The 20,537-nt window shown below is 36.0% G+C and overlaps 1 protein-coding gene across 9 annotated transcripts in view; it reads left to right on the top strand.

The window, feature by feature from the left end:
- The window catches only part of DOCK9 (dedicator of cytokinesis 9), a 341,819-nt gene that overhangs the window by 94,565 nt on the left and 226,717 nt on the right, over positions 1-20,537 (top strand). The window lies entirely within an intron of this gene.

Raw genomic sequence — 20,537 nt, 5'->3', positions numbered from 1 at the left:
TGTGTTTAATTGTCACAGTTTGTATGGGAGGCTAATAAATGTGAACTAACAAATGTGAAAATATTTGGGGATATGCAAGTCTCAATTCTCAGTCACTAAGTACAGGCTTATATCTACAAAAGTAAGTAAATAAATAAAAAACTAAAGTATTTCTAGGTTATCAGTCTGGGCATTGAGTCCTAGAAAGGCAGTTTTAATATGTTACATATACTTCTAGAACTTATTTTGTATCAGGCTTGCCTAAAGAGAAAGATTCATTTGGTGTTGGGGAGTTTCTTTGTGTAACTCCTTAAAATTCTGTGAAAAAGCAAACTCCCACTCTAGTAATGGCTAGATCATCTTAGAAAAAAATATATGGAGGCATCAAACCTAAGAGGAAAGATACTGAGTGATTAATATTTTAAACTCTGTGTAATGTATTTCACAAGACAGTTAAGGATATCTTGTATTAAAGCTATAATGGCTTGAGAAAAATGACCTTCTGTCCCTGAAACTCTTTTATCATGATCTTGAGGGGAGCCTTGCTGTCAATCCACTAGGAAGTCATCTTTCTATATCATCATAATTTTAATCCTTCAAACATGGAGCATGTTTCCTGGGAATGTCAAAGTACATGCTTCCATCTTAGTATTACATTCGCCCTCCTGCTATCAAAGCACATTTGATAGACTTCAATATTAAATTTTTCCCCCGAGGCATAGAAATGTTAGAATGTGACAGGTGAGTGAGGGAATAATAACCAATTAAACGGCTTTATTAGAGGGCTAGAAGTGTTTTTACTGAACCCCCTTGCTCTCCTGCCTTGAATCTACTTGTTCCTTAGCCATAAATCTCATTATCACATGTAACAAAGAGATGATACTGTTGCATGATGCAAAGGTAACATTGTGTCCAAGATGATGGAGGGCTGGCGTGGGTGGGAAGCACAAAACCTTGGAGTCATTTGGATTTTTCTGAGGTCAGAAAGATAGCATGAATGTGGAATTCAGTTGAACTTTGCATGAATTTGAGATTAGAAGTGTACTGTCTTTGTGTCTGGAGGAAGAATCTCTTCTCAGTGGTCCTGTCGAAAGGAGCAAACCACCTTATAGTAAGAAGGCAAAATTGAGGTTGACCCAGCAGTTGTGAGCTAACTTTGAATTTGAGGAATTACTGATCTTCCTTTTTGCTGGTTGGTCCATTGCGAAGGATCCTTTTACATAGGTGAGTGGGTTAGATTTTCTTTTCTTTTTTAGCCCTAGATCTTGCTCCTCTATATATAGCAAGTTGCATTTCTTTATTTGTTAATTCATTAACTGTATAAACTTTCCTCTGAAAACAGAATAATAGTCAACCTTTAGGCACAGTAAGCTTTGACCTATTTGGTTGGCAAGAGGGAGCCTTACACTTTCTCCTCCTTTGAGTTTCTATTAAGTAATATTCTATTTCTTGTGTTATTTTAGCTGAAGTAAAGGATGTTTAGGAATCACAACCTTGACAACAGATGGGGCAGATCCAAAGTCCCCAGCTGCGCTTTTTACCACTGGGCTAGAATGAATGACTTAAATTCTCAAGGGATCCTTTTTGCCTTATCTGGTGTAGCGGGGAGGAAATCCTTAGTATTACTCCATTTCATTTTCTCATTTCTGTGTTCAGGAATCCCCTGAGCAAAGGGAAGCCCCTAAGCAAAGGGAAGCCCCTGATCTGTATACTGTTTTGTTTCATTGTGCTTCTGTGTTAGAGAAATATGATTTCTCTATTCATAGGTTAGAAAGGCTGCCTTGTTTGACCTGCTTCTTTTAATATTTAGCTTCATTGAATATAATTATGTAACTATGGGCAAGCCATTTGAGCTCTATAAGCCTTAATTTCCATCTTTGTAAAACTGAAGTTTTGGACTAGCTTATCCAAAAAGTCCTTTTCAGCTCTAAATCTGTGAGTCTCCATTTAAAGTCTGAGTCATTGAGGGATAGGAAGGAAGTTGAGGAAGATGAATAGTTAGAGCTAGATGGAAAGTTGAAAAATATTGGCTCATTTCTAGAAAAGAAAAAAAATTATTTTACTGTGAGTTCTCTTGTGGGTAAATTATAAGTAAAAAAATTTGGCCATTCTCTGAGAATCCTTTTTCTCTTCTCCTCTTCATCATCAGATGCTTTCTGCTACTATATCCTCCTTTTCCCTTGTTTCCCACCAAGGATCTACCTTTCCTACTGCTACCTACACAAATGAACCCCTTCCACTACACTTTTATCAGAGACCTCCTTAATATAACTTTTTCCCCTTCTGGTATTATTTCTATCCTTATACATGTCCTTATCTCCCCGTCCCTGGACTATTGTAATAGCCTCTTGGTGAATCTGTCTGCCACAAGTCTCTCCCCTCTCCAGGTCCAGTCTATTCAGCTAGCAAAATGATTTTCCTAAAGCACAGGTCTGAGCATGTCACCATTCTACTTAGTGAAATTCGATGGATCCCTGTCATCCCCAAGATCAAATACAAAAATTATGTGTTTAGAATTCACATCTCCTTATAACCTCACCCTCCCCTTCCCTTAGGCTCTCCCCTAACCTCCCTTCCAGTCTACTTGCTTTTCCTAAATGAAACATTCTATCTTTTGGCTCTTGGAATTTTCACCAGCTGTCTCTCATTCCTGAATGCTCTCCTCCCTCATCTTCATCTTTTATCTTCCTTTAAGGCACAGATAAAGTCCTACCTCTGTAGAAAGTCTTTCCCACTCCTTCTTAATGTCAGTGCCTTCCCTCTCTCTATTGTTTCCCATTTATTTTGTATTTAACTTATTGGACATAGATGCTTGAATGTTGTATCCCCTGTTAGAATGTGAGTTTCTTCAGGGAAGAGGGAGTGTTTTCAATATTTCTTTGTCTCCCCAGTGCCTGGCATATAGCAGATTATAATAATCTTAATAAATAATTAGTTAATAAAATACTAAAGAAGTGTCAAACCACTCCATATATTTGCCAAGAAAACCCCAAGTAGGATCACAAGTAATTGGACATGACTGTAAAATGCTTATTGACTGGCTGACATCCATGAAGACAAAAAGTACTATATGTGAGTATATCAGTGAACTATGCTAATACTATTTTTCTGACGATGAAAGCCAAGTGCTGATCTCTAAACTATATGGTTATTAAAACACTTTTCATTTACTAATTAGCTTGTTTTGAGAAGACATCCATTAATTAATCTAAAATCTCTCCTTGAATTTATTTGTATTTTCAGCTTTCCTCAAGGATAGCAATTTGTAAATCACTTTGGATAGTGATAATTATTCTTACTTGTCCTCAAATGACCTCTTTTCTGATTTGAGGGATTCCCCAATTGATAGTATAAGATTATATGAATGCATGCAATCCATTTACGCCTTAGATGTCTGAAGAATTATATGATATGCTTCTCAGACTACTATTTGAACCATCTATATTCCTATAAAAGTAGTCCCATCATCTTGATGCTTTTAGTCTTTTACTAGCCGTCATTCAGGTCAGTTACGCCAGTCTCGAGGTGTGGAAACCATAGTGTCAGGTTGGGCTACAAGACCATGATTTTCTAAGTTATGTTCTGCTCCTAATGTTCTGCCTAATGTTACCCATCATTTTTTTTCCCGACTTTTTTTGATCACAACAACATATTGGTTTGATATTTTCAGGTAATTGCCTCTAAGGATTCTCAGGTATAACGTTGGACTGAGCTAGCAATCTCCTGTTAATCTCTGTAATTAAATGCCATGCTGTGTAGCTCAGTGCTCGAATGGATGGTGTAATGAGAAGAGCGCAAGTCCTGAAATTGAGCTTGAATCCTACCCCGATACCTTTTAGTTTGTGGACTTGGGCAAAACACTTAACTTCCCTGAGCCTCAGTTTTCTTATCTGTAAAGTGTACTTTATTTAATATGGGTTCTTACTTTGGTGTCTGTGAACTTGGTTTTTAAAAAATTAATAATTATTCCAGAATTATGGGTTTTCTTTATTCTTCTGTATTTTATGTATTCTAAAATTTTATTCTGAGAAGGGGACCATAGGCTTTATTAGACTGCCTGAGGTGTCCATCACACACACACACACACACACACACACACACACACACTGACAAAAATATTAAAAACCTTTGTCTTAGGGGTTGTTGTAAGGATACGTCCTATATGAATGTCGTTTATTCCTATTATTAATATGGTTTCTTTCCTTGGTGCTTAATTACAGCTTATTTTATAGACACTGAGAATATTTTTCAGTTGTTTGTAGATAATGGTCTTGTTTTTCTTTCACCTTTTGTGCATTGTTGGATCTTCTTTTAATACTGATATTCAATAAGTATTGATAGGAGCTGCCTAACGTCTTTACATTTCCCATACTTAGGCAAATGCAGCTTTTTTAGTACATAGAAAAAAAGGTATGTCAATCATAGTTCAAGGGCAGTTAGGTGGTGCAGTATATTGGTGCCAGGCTTGGAGTTAGGAATATATCTTACTGAGTTCAAAAGTTATGTGACTCTGGTCAAAATCACTTCACTTGTTTGCCTCGTTCCTCATCTGTAAAATGAGCTAGAGAAGGAAATGACCAACTGCTCTAGTATCTTTGCTAAAAAAGCCCCAAATGGGCTCCTGAAATGTTGGACACAACTACAAAATAACTTAACCAAGATGCTCTAGGAGAGCAGCAGAGAAACTCTTTAAATATAGAGTCATTTGAGGTTCATTATAAAAGGGAACAACTAGTCCAGAGCAAAGAATGCAGGTTGTCTATTTTTTAAAATGGATAAAACTGTGAGCATCTACTTTAAGGGCTACAATAAAAACATTTTGGTGATAAAAGATGAAGTTTTTTAATATTAAGGTTGAAAAGAGGGAGGAAGAGTGAGAAAAATGGAGGAAGGGAAACAGAAGAAGGGAAGGGAAAGAAGGAGAGAGGGAAGGAGGAAGAGATAGGAGAGAGGGATGAGGAGAAAGAAAGAGAATGGGGAAGAGAGAGGACAGAGATAGAGAAAAAGAGGGATGAGAAATGGAAGGAATAATGGAGAGAAAATGAAAAAGAAATGAAAGAAGGGAGGGAGAGAAGAAGAGAGAGAGAGAGAGAGAGAGAGAGAGAGAGAGAGAGAGAGAGAGAGAGAGAGAGAGAGAGAATGTGTGTGTGTGTGTGTGTGTGTGTGTGTGTGTGTGTGTGTGTGTGTGTGTTGGGGAACTATATGCACAAGGAATGTCCTGTCTTAAGTCTATACTCTTTTGTGTATTTCTTCTGTGATATAAAAAGAGGTGCAGTTTGGGTTTCCCCAAATAGTATATTCACATGTGCAGGAAATTTGTGTTTCCTTTATAAATGAAATGCAAGTTGTTTAATTTCCTTCCAAGTATGGATACCAGTTCAATCTACTTGTCTTTCTTTCCTTAGCCAACATATACATTTATCCTCTCTGTAATTGATTCTGTGCTGAAAGTTTGAAAATTGTGGCTCAAATACTCTTTCCTTATACTAGCCAAGAGGCTAAAGAAGCAGAGGGCCCCCAAGATTCTGTGAAATAAATGTGTGTTTTCTTGCTAGGGAAAGAACAAATTTCTTAAGGAGTGTGGGAGTTGAAACTGGTCTCAGTAGAAGTGAGATTATTCTGGTACCATCAGAACTTGAGCAAAGAGTCTATTTGGTTTATAAAGGGCAGAAGTGAATTGAGGATTTAATTGCACGTGAAAGTTTTCTCCCTTCCACTACAAATTCATTCCTTACAGAGACACAGGAGAAATCTGTGCTTCTAACAGAGAAGACTTGGCAGGCGAATCCCTTATTCTCTAGCTTACCTGGTTGGTGAGTAGAGTGTGCTTTATGTATCAAATTAATGGATTTTGGCTGAAAGAGTTGGTTTTTTTTGCTCTTCCATTTGTTACTACTTTGTAAATTGTGCTTTTTTTCTATCTACCCAACTGGCCATCTAGTTCCTTTATATGTTATTTAGGTAAATTTGAATTTTTCCACAATTTTTTGTTGTTTTTCAGTCATGTTCAATTCTTTGTGACTCCATATGGGGTTTTCTTGGCAAAGGTACTGGATTGGTGTGCCATTCCCTTTTCCAGCTCCTTTTACAGATGAGGAAGCTGAAGTAAACAGGGTCACATTGCCTGAGGCCACATTGAACACATGAAGATGAATCTTCCTTACTCCAGACCCAGCACTCTATTCACTGTGCCACCCAATTGCCCTACAAAGTTTTTCTTTATTGCTGAGTATCTGCCAGAAGATATTCTTTGTTATTCCTTGAGGAAATAAGTACCACATTACATTTAAGTAATAAATTTGCCCAACTAAAAAGCAGACCTCAGAGGATTTTGTGTGTGTGTATGTGTGTTTGTATGTGCATTTAAGCCTTTGACATAAAAAAAGTACAGCATGTTGTCAGGTGTATTAGTTTCTCAAACTTATTTGACAGTACTTAATATCTAATATTTTCCCAAGTGTTATAGAATTGCAAAGTAAGGAGATGATTCCAACACTTAAGGGATATATAATCTCATTGTTTATCATCATTATTATCTCTATGCTTTTTGTTGAATATCTTCAGATTCCACCTCCACACTAGGTTGGTACTCTTTTATTTACAGAGCTTAGCTGAAACACAATTCATAGTTCATAGTTCATTTCATATAGTGAATGGATTTAGATTTATGCAATAAAGAAACATACAAATTAAGTGATGTAGAAATCAGACAAAACAATCTATAAAAGTATGACTGGATCAGATTTATATAATAAACATACAAATGTACATAATAAATATATAAATAAATAAAATTTAAAATAAATATAATAAATAGAAAAATAGAATAGTCTATAAAAATATAGAGAAAGAAGGAAGTTTTAGCATATTGGATTTGAGGAGAGAACTGATCCATGAGTTTCTCCTCAAAGAATCCAATGCAGTAGATATTTTCTATGGGCCAATTATGAGGCACTACATAAGGGAAGACTGGCCTTGCTAGTAAGCTGTATCTTTGGAGGATAACAGTTATCTCCTCACTTATTGGTTCCCTAAATGCCACTTATAGTCTGGGAGAATTGTCTAGAGCAGGGCTTCTTAAACTGTGAGTTACAACTCCATGTGGATTTTGTAACTCAATGTGGGGAGTGTCAAAAAATTATGATTTATTATCAGTAAATATTTTTGTATCTATTTTATATACCTATATATCTGAGATCACGTAAGAATTTCTGGGGTAATTTTGTGGGAAAAGTTTAAGAAGCTTTACTATAGAGCACTCTAGAGACTTAGCAGTTTGTGTAAGCAGTGGAGACTTAAGTCTTGGCTTCCAGGCTAAATCTCTTATTACTTATGCTATATTATTTCTCATAGGGATATGATAAATTGTATTAATTATGATATTTATTTGTTTTGTCAATAATTGAGTCTTTTAAATCCTTCTGCTGAATTGATTGTCATTAGATTGAATTCTCCTCATAATGAGAACACTTGCTTTCAAAAGCTATACATTTAGTCTCTAAATTAAAAAAAAATGTGTTTTTATTTAGGATGCTCTTGTCTGCCTGTATACAAGATCACTGGATCTCAGGCTTTGAAGGTTTTCTTGTCTAAACCACATAGTGGAATTTTAGCTATAAGATCCCACAACAAATGATCTTTCCAATGATGGGGGTCCACTATGTCCTGAGGTATCTTGTTTATCTTAGGCTTTTGTTGGTTTATTTTTCAGTTATTTTCAGTAATGTTTAGCTCTTTGTGACCCCAGTTGGGATTTTCTAGGCAAAGATACTGGAATAATTTGTTATTTTCTTCTCTGTTGTTATTCATCTTTCATTCTCAAAGAGGATTGATGACATCTATGGGGTGATGTCTTGACATGCAAGTGAATTGGATTTAAGTAAAACTGTGCAAAATCATCAGCCTTATTCTCACCTCCAGTCATTACTGTCCAGTGGCAAGACACAGCTAAAGAAGATTAGAGATGGTCCAGGATAGAAGGGGAGATCTTGGCCCTTTAAGCTAAAGTCTTTCCCCAATCTCAACTTGTCTGAAGCAACACCCATTTAGTAGGCAAGGGCTTATTTTACAGATGAGGAAATTAAGGCAAACATAGTTAAATGACTTGCCCAGGGTGATATAGGAAGTATCTGAAGCCAGTTTTGATCTCAGGAAGATCCTGACTTCAGTCCTGGCACTCTATCCACATTCCATTCTTATGTACCTCTAATTACCAAGAAATTTTTATGTACATCAAGCCAAAATATGCCCGCCTGAAAACTCCACCTACTATTCCCAGCTTTTTCCTCTAGGGCCAAAAAAAGCGAATCTAATCTGTCTTCCACACAACAGCTTTTCAGATAATTAAAGATAGATAGTGTGTTCCCCTTAAGTTCCTCCCCCCCCCCCCCCCCCCCCGAGAAAGAGCTGGATAACTTACTGTCTAGAAAACGGTAGAAGTAAATCTCATGCTGGATAGGTAGTTAAATTAGATGTCCTCTAAGGCTCCATCCTTGTCTAATTTTCTCTGATTCTAGTCCTTCTGTGGCCCATAACCAATGACAGTCTCTAATACATATAGCCAGCAATTGCACATACATCAAAAAGTACAACATTTGTTGTCTTAGAATTGGGTTATGGTGGATAATAAGATCTTTTACAGAATTTCAGAACTTCAGATCTCACTTCCATACTAGATAGGTACTACTGTATTTACAGAGCTTAGCTAAAACATAATTCATAGTTCATTTCATGCAGTGAATGGATCCAGATTTATGCAATAAAGAAACATACAAATTAAGTGATATAGAAATAAGACAGAACAATATAAAAGTATGAATAGATACAGATTTATATAATAAATATACAAATGAAAAGATTTTGAAAAAAATAGAATAATCTTACAAGCCATCTGAATCTAGCCCTTACCTGACCAATCAGTCCCTCTACTTAATTTCTTATCAGAGATGGCTTGGTGCTTCAGTAGATAGAGTGCTGATCCCATTTTCAGTCTAGTCTTAGATGCTAACTATGTGACCTTCAGCAAATCCCCTAACCTTATTTGTCTTTGTTCCTCATCCGTAAAATGGAAGCACACTGCAGAAGGAATTGACAAACCATTTCAGTATCTTTGCCAAGAAAACTCCATTTACTGTAGAATAGACTGAATAACAAGTGGTCCCCGAAGCTCTTTTGTGAGGTCCATGAGGTTAAAATTATTCTTATAATAACCTTAAGATATTTTAATTTCTAATATGGTAAATGTCAAATAGATATAACCCATATAGACAAAAACTCTTTGAGATCTTCCATCATTTTTAAGAGTATAAAGGAGATCTAAGATTGTAAAAGTTTGAGTATCACCAGAATAGATGATTTCAAATTTCAGTTTGAATAATTATGTATTCTTGTGGTTATGGTCTGGGGGATACTGTAGTTTACTGCTTTATTTATCTTCAGCATTTCTCCTTTTAATTATCAGCCACATGGTACACAGCTGAAAAAGAGTTAACTATTAATATTTAGAATTTGATAATATAGATGATATACAAATAAGAAATTAGTTGCATAAATTAAGTATGAAACACTAATTTGTCCAGTTTAAGAGATTGGTCTGACTGGTGATCTGGGTTATGTATTCAGGCACTTAGTCCACTCTGTTTCTGATCTCTTATCATTTTGTCTAATTCCCTAAGAAGTCTATCTGCTTTTTTCTAGTTCGAATATCATTGAGGTTTTTTTTTCTTGTTATACAAATAAAAACAATACCCAACAACTCAACACCAACTTTTCTCTTAGCTAACAGAGTAATCCATTTCTTTTGCTATACAGCTCTTAACTGAATATTAAAATCTCTGCCTTTTTTTCTATCTTTCTGCATTGCCTAGAGATATCTACTTTCCCCTTAGTCTAGTGCTTGTTAGGATTCAGAATTGTCTGAAAATTAGCCTTCAAAAGTTAGTTCTGCAGTTCAGAGATACTTCCATCAGGTGACTGAAGTTTCTGCCATGGAGTCTGAGCTTGTCTGCCAGTCAGATTTTTTAGCTGTGAATTTTTCAGACTTTAAAGGAAATATATAACAACAACAACAAAACATTTCATTTGTTAAAATAAAATTAGTAGGCAATAATTATTATTAAAATTAGATATCATCCAGCAGAGTTCAGAATCAGAACATAAAATGCTTTTCTCCCCTTCTATTAAAAAAAAAAAATCAGTCCAAGATGTTTGTGTGATTACTACACTTTGAGAACAGTTACCTCAGATTCAGAAGGATAGTAAAATTTTCATCATCATAATGGTGTCCTGAATTAGTGGATGGAAATCCTTAACCAGGAAATTAACAAGTAATGTACCCCTTTTCTATATTTCCTTATGCTCAGGACTAAAGGTAGATACCACTGTGGAACTCTCTATTCTCTTTCTTTACCCTAAGATTGATTATTGGGGATACAAAAAATTTAAGCTGTATTATTGAGGAATAGATACTGTAGTAATACTTTTTTGTTTGGCTTTCTGTAATTAGCCAATAACAATATTTCCCCTGGAGTTCATTTCCGGATTAAAAAAAAAAAATCATAACCAGGAAGCTTTTTTTTTTTTTTCATTTCACAACTTTCAGAGAAGCAAGTACTTTTCCCTTTTTGCCCTGAACACTTAACTAGCCTTTAGGACTGGGCTATTACAGAAAGATGTAGGCCATTGGCCAAATTGTAATCTCTGGTGACTGGTGTTTTAAAACAAGTGGAAATTCTGACAGTTTGTGCAGATGCCTGTTTATATTAAAACAACAACAAAAAAAAACTGGTTGAGGGCCAAAAGTTCAAGCAGACAATAATGGTCATAATCTAAAAACAGGCTGTATCTGGACAGGAGTTGGACTTGCTCATAAGCTTTTAAAACTTGGCTGTTCAAAATTTTTTGCAACTTTTTTTTAAGTGCTCCTGCCTTTCTTTTGCAAGGAGTTGGGGAGGGAAGTGCAGAGAAGAATGTGGATTGGAAAGGGAGTTCCAAGAGTAGCTTATTTTTATTTACCTACTCTGAAAAGCTGCAGAATCAGCATCAGATATGACTTGGCTAAAACCATACAATTACTGAATCTGTAAGAATTTCAGATAATATTGAGCAAGCACAGCCATTGAAAATTTAATGAATTCTTTCTCTGGCAGATGAACTTTAAAAAAAAAAAAAGAATCAAAACCACAAACATAACAAACTAGACTATTTTTTGCTTTGACTGATTAAAAGCAGTGCTGTTTTAGATTCCTCACCGTAGCTACCTTCTTCTCTCTGTGTATATATGTGTATGTAGAATATATACACATGCATACATATATGTGTGACCCATATTTTTGTTAACATGCCTTCACTTGCATATGTCTTCTGAACAGAGAGACTAATTAGCTGGAGAGTGTTGAAGGCATCCAGGGAGCTACTATACAGGGTTATGGAGGAGCTTTAGGAAATTTATTTCCAAAATAGAGAGTGTGGTGGTTCCATGGGCCAGACCCTTTATGTGTTTGGAAAATGTGTTTTTTTTTTTCTTTAAAGCAAACTAAAATGTCATATTTAACTATATTTCTTGTTTTCTTCCTTTACTGAGAAAGCTTTTCTTATGACCAAATGAGTTTTCTGTTTGTGAATTACCTCCAGGAAAAAAAAAAATTGTAATTCCAGGCTCTTTCCCCTATTAGCTATGAGACAGTCTTGGCTACCTACTCCCCATACTCCTATACTCATTATATGATAAGGATTACAAATTAATTTTAATAATAAACAAAGGAAACATAATTAGGAAGACAAATCTATTGCAAGAAAAAAAAAGTTATAGCATACATCCCATAGCCAAATATAGATTAAATTTTGTATTGTACATATATTGCTAATTATTCGTTGACACTGATACATAAGAATGGCTTGTGTGCCCTGGGTTCAGACAGTGAGATTGTTGACAAATTTGTTTTTCTCTCTTGAAACTATTTCCCTTTGTCCATCTGCCTAGTGAGAAAAATAAAAAGAACATCTGGCTCTCTGGAATAGATGGAAAGGCATGGAATGACAGGAAATAGGGGAGAGGGAAGGGGAAAGGAGGACTAGGGAAATGGAGAGACTAGGAGAGGGGAAGCTCCAAGGAGAGAAATGTTTGTGGGTGTCAGCTAAAGGAAGGAGCCATGATCTTTCCTTTGATCTCATCTGCTATCACTCCAACCCTTATTTATCATTTGTACTGCCATCTGATACTTTGAGTCAAGAACTTTCAAAATGGTCTTTCTTGTTCTAGTCATGACCTTGACTCAGAACTTCAGCCAAAGTTAAGTAGCTATAGATTGAAGTTTTACCCATATGGGTCAGCACACTGATCAGTTTGACAGTGACTCCTTTCCATTTCCTTGTAGGGTCAGAACATTTGTAATTTAGTCCTCATTCCACACCTTAGTGGAGACTGAACATAATTTATAACTGTGACTTCTAACTGCAGGAATTTTGTATTTCTATTATTAAGACATTTGTCATTTCTGAGTAGAAAAATGAGGAGCTAAAAAGATTCTCTCATCTCAGTTTAAACATAGGCTTCTTGAAACTAGGGAATGAGCCTAGGAGATTTAGCCTGTATTATTTTACCTTGAGCAAATAATTTTACCTTTCAAGACTTCAATTTCTTCATTTTCTAAGCAAATGAGAAGTCTAGATAGACTACATGTTCTCTAAGATTTCTTTCTAGCTCTAAAAATTCTTTGAACTTCCTTCTCACGTGTACCTTATATGTCTAATGACCATCTTAGTCTATTCTCCAGAGTCCTGCTTTTATGGGTGATCTTGCATTATTTTGCAGTATTTCTTAGATCAAGTTGTTACAGCCATATGTGCTATATAGTTGGTAAAAAGCTTATGAGATGTATTAACTTACTAGCTGATACTATTTAACCTAATTAGTCTTCCATTAACTTCTGGTCACAGAGTTATTATCCTACATTAGCCTCTTTAAGCTTGTTAGGATCTCTTGTTATCTTACTACTGAGCAACAGTCCTATATACAATTGTATATACAATTGTCAGATTAATTCTTCTGAAATACTCCTTTCATCTTCTTTCACCTATGTTCCTCAAGGGTCTAATAAAGCTAACTATAAAGGATAACACCATCCTCCCAGAATCCCAAGGATCTCACAGAGTCATCCTGGATTCCTCACTGTTTTTTACCCTGTTTTTATTTTATTTTATTTTCAAGGTCTATCAAATTGTGAAATCGACAGGCCTTGAAAATAGTCAGATATGGATATACCCCCTCTCTTCTGATACTACCTTAGAGTGGGCAATCAGTGCCTCTTCTCTGGACTATTTCAATAACCTGCTGGCAGGTCAATTTGTGTTGAGTCTCTTCCCACTCCAATTCATCCTCTATTCATTCTTCTAAAGCACAAGTCCATGTCTCTCCCCTTTTCAATAAACTTCAGCGGCTCCCTATTGCTTCCAGGATCAAATAAAAATTGTTCTGTTTGGTATTCAAAATCCTTCATAACCTAGCTGCCTCCTGCTTTTGTATTCTTTATACACCTTATTCCCTAACATCTATTCTTTGATCCACTGGCTTTCTGTCCTACAAATAAAACAATCTACCCTTTAGCTTCAGGCATTTTCTCTTTCTTGATTAGAACACTTTCCAACCTCCTCTTGGACTACTTACCTCCCTGGTTTCTTCTAAATTTCAACTAGGGACTTAGCCTTCCCCAATTCCTCTTAAGAATTTTAATGTCTTTCCTCTGTCAGTTATTTTCTACTTATCCTGTATATAACTTGCTTTAAATATATTTCTTTACTCCATGTTGTGTTCTCCATTAGATTGTAAGCTTCTTAAGGGCAAGGACTGTCTTTGCACCTCCCCCCTTGCTCTCTCTGTCTCCCTTCCTCCTTCGATTGCTCTCTCTCTCTTTCTCTCTTGCGGCCTTGCTCTTGCTCTCTCACTCTCTCAGTCTGTCTCTGTTTCTCTGTATCTCTCTCTGTCTCTTTCTCTGTTTCTCTTTCTCTTCTCTCTCTCTCCATCTCTCTGTCCGTCTCTCTCCCTTCAAACCTCCCTCAGTCTTTCTGTGTATGTGTGTGTGTGTGTGTACACAGATAGAGATACAGATACAATGGAAAGAATACTGCCTCTAGATTTAGAAAGCCTAGTTTAAACTTAATATCTATTAAGTTGACCTGAAAAAGTTTCCTTTTGGTTGTCCATGAGCTTAGTCCTGACAAGATTCTAAGAGGAAAAGGGATAATTCAGTCATGGGCTCACAGCCTATAGAAAAGCACAGAAATGGAAAATGGTATGTTAAGAATAGCAAGCCCTCAGTTATGTGGAATAGCAGGTTGTTCAGTTTAGTTTAGAAAGTGGGAGCCAAATTGTGTAGCAGGGGTCCTTAAACTATGGCCCAGGGGCCAGATGCAGCAGTTGAGGACGTTTATCCCCCTCACCCAGGGCTATGAAGTTTCCTTATTTAAAGGCCCACAGAACAAAGTTTTTGTTTTTACTGTAGTCCAGCCTTGCAACAGTCTGAGGGACAGTGAACTGGTCCCCTATTTAAAAAGTTTGAGGACCCCTGGGTAGGATTTTGGAGAGCCAGATTGTGGAGGGTTTGAGGGAATCAGATTGTGGAGGGTTTTGGGGAACCAGATTGTGAAGGGTTTGGGAGAGCCAGATTTTGGAGGGTTTGGGGGAACCAGATTGTGGAGGGTTTGGGGAGCCAGATTGTAGAGGGTTTGGGGAGCCAGATTGTGGAGGGTTTTAGGGAGTCAGATTGTAGAGGGTTGGGGGAGCCAGATTGTGGAGGGTTTTGGGGAACCAGATTGTGGAGGGTTTTGGGGAACCAGATTGTGGAGGGTTTTAAACATCAGGCTGAGGAATTTGCGCCTTATCGTAGAGGTAATTGGTAGCTGCTAAGGTTTTTTAAAAGAGAGGTATGGCACAGTTATACCTGATGTGCTCCATGATGATTAATTTTCTAGCTCTTTAGAAAGCAGATAAGAGATTGGAGAGAGACTCGTAAGTAGAGTGAAAATGAGTCTGAATGTAGTTTGGGGGCAGATAGGAGACACAGCAAAGAGAGTACCAGGCCTTTATTTAGTCAGGAAGACTAAATAAAATGTGGCCTCAGATAGCTTACTAGTTACAACCAACATCCACATGATCTTGGACCATTCAGTTAAACTCATTTCCCTCAGTTTCCTCATCTGTAAAAGTGGGCTGGAGCAGGGAATGACAAACTCTTCCAGGATCTTTGCCAAGAAAACCCCTAATGGAGTCACCAAGGTCCAACAATGACTCTGTTTTTAGACAGCAGGGAAGAGGCTTGGTCAAGCTAAGATTGGCTATGGTAGACTGATAGAGCAGACAATCTTCTGGGGTATGCAAACTTGCCCTTCTTTCTAGATCTAAATTTAGAATCTTTTTTCCCCTTCCATCTATTGAATCCCTGTCTAACCTTTAAATTGCAACTCATATCATTATACACTTCGACAACGATATTGTATGAGGATGTATTCTGATGGAAGTGGATTTCTATGACAAAGAGACCTAACTCAGTTTCAATTGATCAATGATGTACAGAAACAGTTACACCCAAAGAAGGAACACTGGGAAACGAATGTGAACTATTTGCATTTTTGATTTTCTTCCTGAGTTATTTTTACCTTCTGAATCCAATTCTCCCTGTGCAACAGGAGAACTGTTTGCTTCTGCAAATATGTATTATATCTAGGATATACTGCAACATATTTAACATATATAGGATTGCTTGCCATCTTGGGGGGGGGTGGAGGGAGGGAGGGTAAAAAACGAAACATAAGCAAGTACAAGGGATAATGTTGTAAAAAGTTACCCTGGCATGGATTCTGTCAATACAAAGTTATTATTAAATAAAATAAAATTAAAAAAAAAAATTCCAACTCATGTACTCTACCCTACCATGCCCCTCCCCATTTGTAATTATCTTCCCTTCTCAGACCTCATATAGTACTTTGCTTGTAACTCTGTTCCTTTATCATGTATTATGTTGTACTGTAATCATTTGTGAATGTGTCCTGACCCCTATTTGGTTATAAGCTCCATGAAGACAGGGAAAGTGTCTTATCTAAACTTTGTATCCTAAACTCTATTATACTATGTATACTGTATACATATACTATATAGTCTATATACTATGCTCTGTACACAGCATATATTTGGACTGAAGCAAATAACTTGTTTAATCAATTAAATGGATTGATTGTAATTTTAATGGAAGAATTATTACTTACCTGTTACGTAATGGTGTACCACTAGACTGGATAGAGTATTTGACCTGGAGTCAGAAAGATCAGACATTTAGCAGCTGTGGGACAGCAGGGGAGTCATTTAACCTCTGTTTTCCTCAGCTACCTCATCAATTAAATGGGGATAATAATAGCACCTACTTTCCAGGATTGTTGTGAGGATCAAATGAGATAATAATTTAAATAAGTACTTAGCACAGTATTCATCCTCCTCCTTAGAGGTGGAGTAAAATAACCTTTTACCTCTTCTCAGCATCTGGTACAGATGCTAGTTCTAACACACAGACATTTAACAAATGCGGTAGTGTCTGTTCTTAAGGAGATTGCCAATTAATTTGAGACCAAAAAATATTAGATCAGCCTAGGGGAAAAATATAAAGTAACCCTGAAATTAATGCTGACTGATGTCATAAAGGAGAGATAGATTTAAAGAATAATCTGTGTCATTAAATAAATAATGTCTTTATCTAATGAGTTTTGGAATAAGGCCTTGGATTTTTAGACAAACAGTAGCAGCAATGGAAGTTCTTGGTATTAATTTTAGTGTTTTACTCTGCCTTTCTGCTGATAAAGCAATTTTACTATAATGATTTTTTTAAAAATCAGAACTATTGTTTCATTGGAATACAGAGCTCTTGTAAGGAATTCCTTCCAATAATCTCTATCAACATTTTCTCTGTAATTTAGAAGCCTTAGAAAGATTTTTGGGGTCCTGAGTGGTTATTATTGTTGGTAAATAGAGGAGTAAAATGGCAGCCAGTTGGCTGAGAGACTTGTCCATGATCGTATCTAACATGGGAAATAAAACAAGAATTCAAGCTCTGATATTTCTAAATTCCCACAGGAGTCCAATGTGTCAGTGAAATGAAGCAGTACATGTGAACATGCTTTGAAAAAGTTAAGCTACATGAATGCTACAGATCAAAAGCTCCTTCTGATGTTTCAAGACTCTGCTATATCATGAGAGAAATTACTTGAATCAAATTGCTGATTTTCACAACTGGAAACAAAATAAAGTTTAGCCCTTTGACTCTTTTAAGAGAAGCAAATGTTATGTGCATATTATTCATTTAATTTCTTAACTCCAGTGGGAAATAAATCTCTGAAAAATTTTTGATCACTTTTTTCATAATGGTCACAAGGGGACTATTTGGCTTCTGCACAGGATAAAGAATGTTTTGGCTCAAAATAGATCTTCCTCTTAATATTTTTAGAAATTCAAAACGTTGTACTTGCAGCAGAATCTCTCACTACCATTTAGGTGGGTACTTACTAAAAACAGCAGGTAATTATTTCAGAATTCTTTGCCTAGTAATTCCTTTTACCTCTCTCTTTTTCCAGTGAATCTAAGTGGAATTTCTTTTATTCTTTGAATCATCTCCAGAGTATTTTTTGTTAGATATAGAAGATAGGGTTAGGGTTAACTGAGATGCTTATAAGGATAATGATGAGGAGAAGGAGGAAGAAGAGGATTTTGTTACTGTTATTTTCAGTTATTTCACTAATATTCAGGTCTTCATGACATCATTTGAAGTTTGTTGTTTTTTTTTTTTTACACAAAGATTCTGGAATGATTTGTCTTTTCTTTCTCTAGCCCATTTTATAAATGAATAAACTGAAGCAAACAGAATTAAGTGACTTGCCAGGATCACACAGCTAGTAAGTGTCTGAGGCCAGATTTGAACTCAGGAAGAGGAGTCTTGCCAGCTCCAGAGTAGGTCAACTATTTGCTGTGCCATTTACCTGCTCCATGAAGAGGAGAACCAACATTTATACAATGCCTTAAGATTTGCACAGCCATTTACACACACTATCTCATTTTATTCTCATATTAATTCTGTGAGGTGGATACTATTATTAGCCTCATTTTGCAAATGAGGAAACTGAGACAGAGAGAGGTTAATTGATTTGCCCAGATTAATATAGCGACTAACTGTTGGAGGATTTGCAAACAGATGTTCCTATCTAAACCCAACATCCAGGGTTACTGAATTTCTTCAGGAAGAGCAGTGAATGATAAATCTTAAAAAAATAACTTAAGGCCAAATTATCAAGGAGCTGGAATGCTGGACTGTGGAGTTTGAACTGTATTTATTAGGGTCTTCTGAATCAGGTCTATGAATTGGAAAAGTTACTTTGGCACTTCTTTGTAAGATGACAAAGAATAGAAAATGTTTTCCATGTTCTTTTCTCATCCCCTTTGTAATGTCCTTTAACATTTTCATTTAACTGTCTCTCTGTGTAGGTGATGTCCAAAGTAATGTATTCAGACTTAACCTTTCTCCTGAATTTCAGATTTCCAACTATTTGTAGAATTTGGCATCCTTGAATATAAACTCCTTGAGAGCAGATACTGTTTTTGCCTTAAAACAAAACAAAACAAAACAAAACAAAACCCTTCCTAGTTCTTAGTTCAGTGCCTGGCACAAAACAAGTCAGTAAATACTTATTGACTGACAACTTTCAAACTCAGTGTTTTTAAAAATTCAGCTATTATGTGTATTTTTACCAAAAAAAAGCCTCCAGACTTGACTTTATCTGTCAGTGACATTCCTCTTCATTCTTCCATGTTTAAAACATAATATCCTTGATTTTTTCCTTCTCTTCTCAATTTCTCCTTGTGTTTCTTCTAAAGTCATTTGCTAATTCTGATACACTCTGCTCTCTCAATATCTTTTGAATCTGTCCCTTCATCTCCATTCCCATCATCTATTCTATCTCTATGTAGTAAATGTAGAATTGAGTCCTTCCAGTCTTTTGGTTAGTTTAATTCTGCTGTGGAACCTATTATTGTAGCACTAATTTTTCAGTTGTAAATCCCTGCTGTGCCTTTGTAGGTTATTTATTATTATTATTATTATTTTTTACTGAGGCAATTGGGGTTAAATGAGATTAAGTGACTTGTCCAGGATCACACAGCTAGGAAGTATTAAGTGTCTGAAGCTGGATTTGAACTCAAGTCCTCCTGACTTCAGGACTGGCACTCTATCTACTGTACCATCTACCTGCCTCTTGTAGGTTATTTATTGAAGAAACATATACAATTGTAAGAGGAATGATGAACAATACATTGAAGCATTTCCAAATTCGCCAAAGTTATTTTTATAAAGGACTGGACCTTTGATTTCACTGATGTAGGGAATTATGGGTGAGGAAACTCCCTATTCTAAGTCAGATTTATTAGTTGCTCTTCAAATTATAGTCTCTAAAAGTGGCCTGAAATATTGAGAGATTTGCGTACAGTCACACAGTGGTATGTGCCAGAGGCAAAATCTTGATGACTCTTAAGACCAGCCAGCTTTATAGACTCAATATGCTACTTATGGCCATTTTGCAATATTCTGGATTTATTTTAAAAAGAACTATTGGTAGGAAAAAATGTCCTTAAAAATGTGGAAACATTATCTTTAAATATGCTTCATTGTTATAAGTCCCATTTACTTAAGATTTGTTTTATATAGTAGGTGAGTTTACCAAAATCACTTATGATAATGTGTTTTGAATGAAAGGATTGTAAAGACAGCAGCATTATTAGGTTTGTAAAATTATACAGGAGGCATTTTTCCATTCTGTTGTAACTGCAGCAAGTTATATAGGATGCATATGGAGGATGCAACTTTGGCATTTCATTCCTCTTAAGGGAGAGAAAGGGAAATCCTCAGAAACATTTATTTTTCTCTCAGCAGAATTTTTTCTATTGTATTTGACCAGGGGACCATCATGTCTTTTTGTCTTGTAGATGGATCTGGGGACTAAGAAACTTGAAGGCTCTGGTAGCTATAGATAGAACTACAAGCTATAGATAGAACTTGAATGAGCTTCTTGACATTGATATTGATTAGGGAGCAGTTAAAAGGAACTGAATTCAGAGGCTGAATAGGCACTGGACCTGGAATCAGGAATACCTGAATTCAAATATGTCTTCATACAAATACTCTGTATGATCTTGCACAAATCACTTACTCTCGTATTCCCACCTATAAAATGAGGCTAATAATATTACTTACCTCTCTCAGGGTTGTTATCAGGATCAAGTGACATAGTATTTATAAAGCACTTAACATGATGCTTTACATAAAAGGCACTTTATAAATGCTTATTTCCTTTTCTTCCCTATGGCAGTTAATGTTTACTTAGCATTTAGTGTTTATCCCACTGAATAATATAATAATTTGAAAAAGAGTCAGTAGCATGGTACTTTTTTATATTTATTAGAAACTTTGAATGTATTTTAGAGTCTTCCTTACCAGAAAATACTTGCATCACCTCAATTTAACAAAGGGAAA

The sequence above is a fragment of the Antechinus flavipes genome, chromosome 3 (assembly GCF_016432865.1).
Source record: "Antechinus flavipes isolate AdamAnt ecotype Samford, QLD, Australia chromosome 3, AdamAnt_v2, whole genome shotgun sequence".
Taxonomy (NCBI): domain Eukaryota; kingdom Metazoa; phylum Chordata; class Mammalia; order Dasyuromorphia; family Dasyuridae; genus Antechinus; species Antechinus flavipes.
The sequence above is the reverse complement of the archived record's forward strand: the minus strand, read 5'-3'. Positions and strand labels throughout refer to the sequence as shown.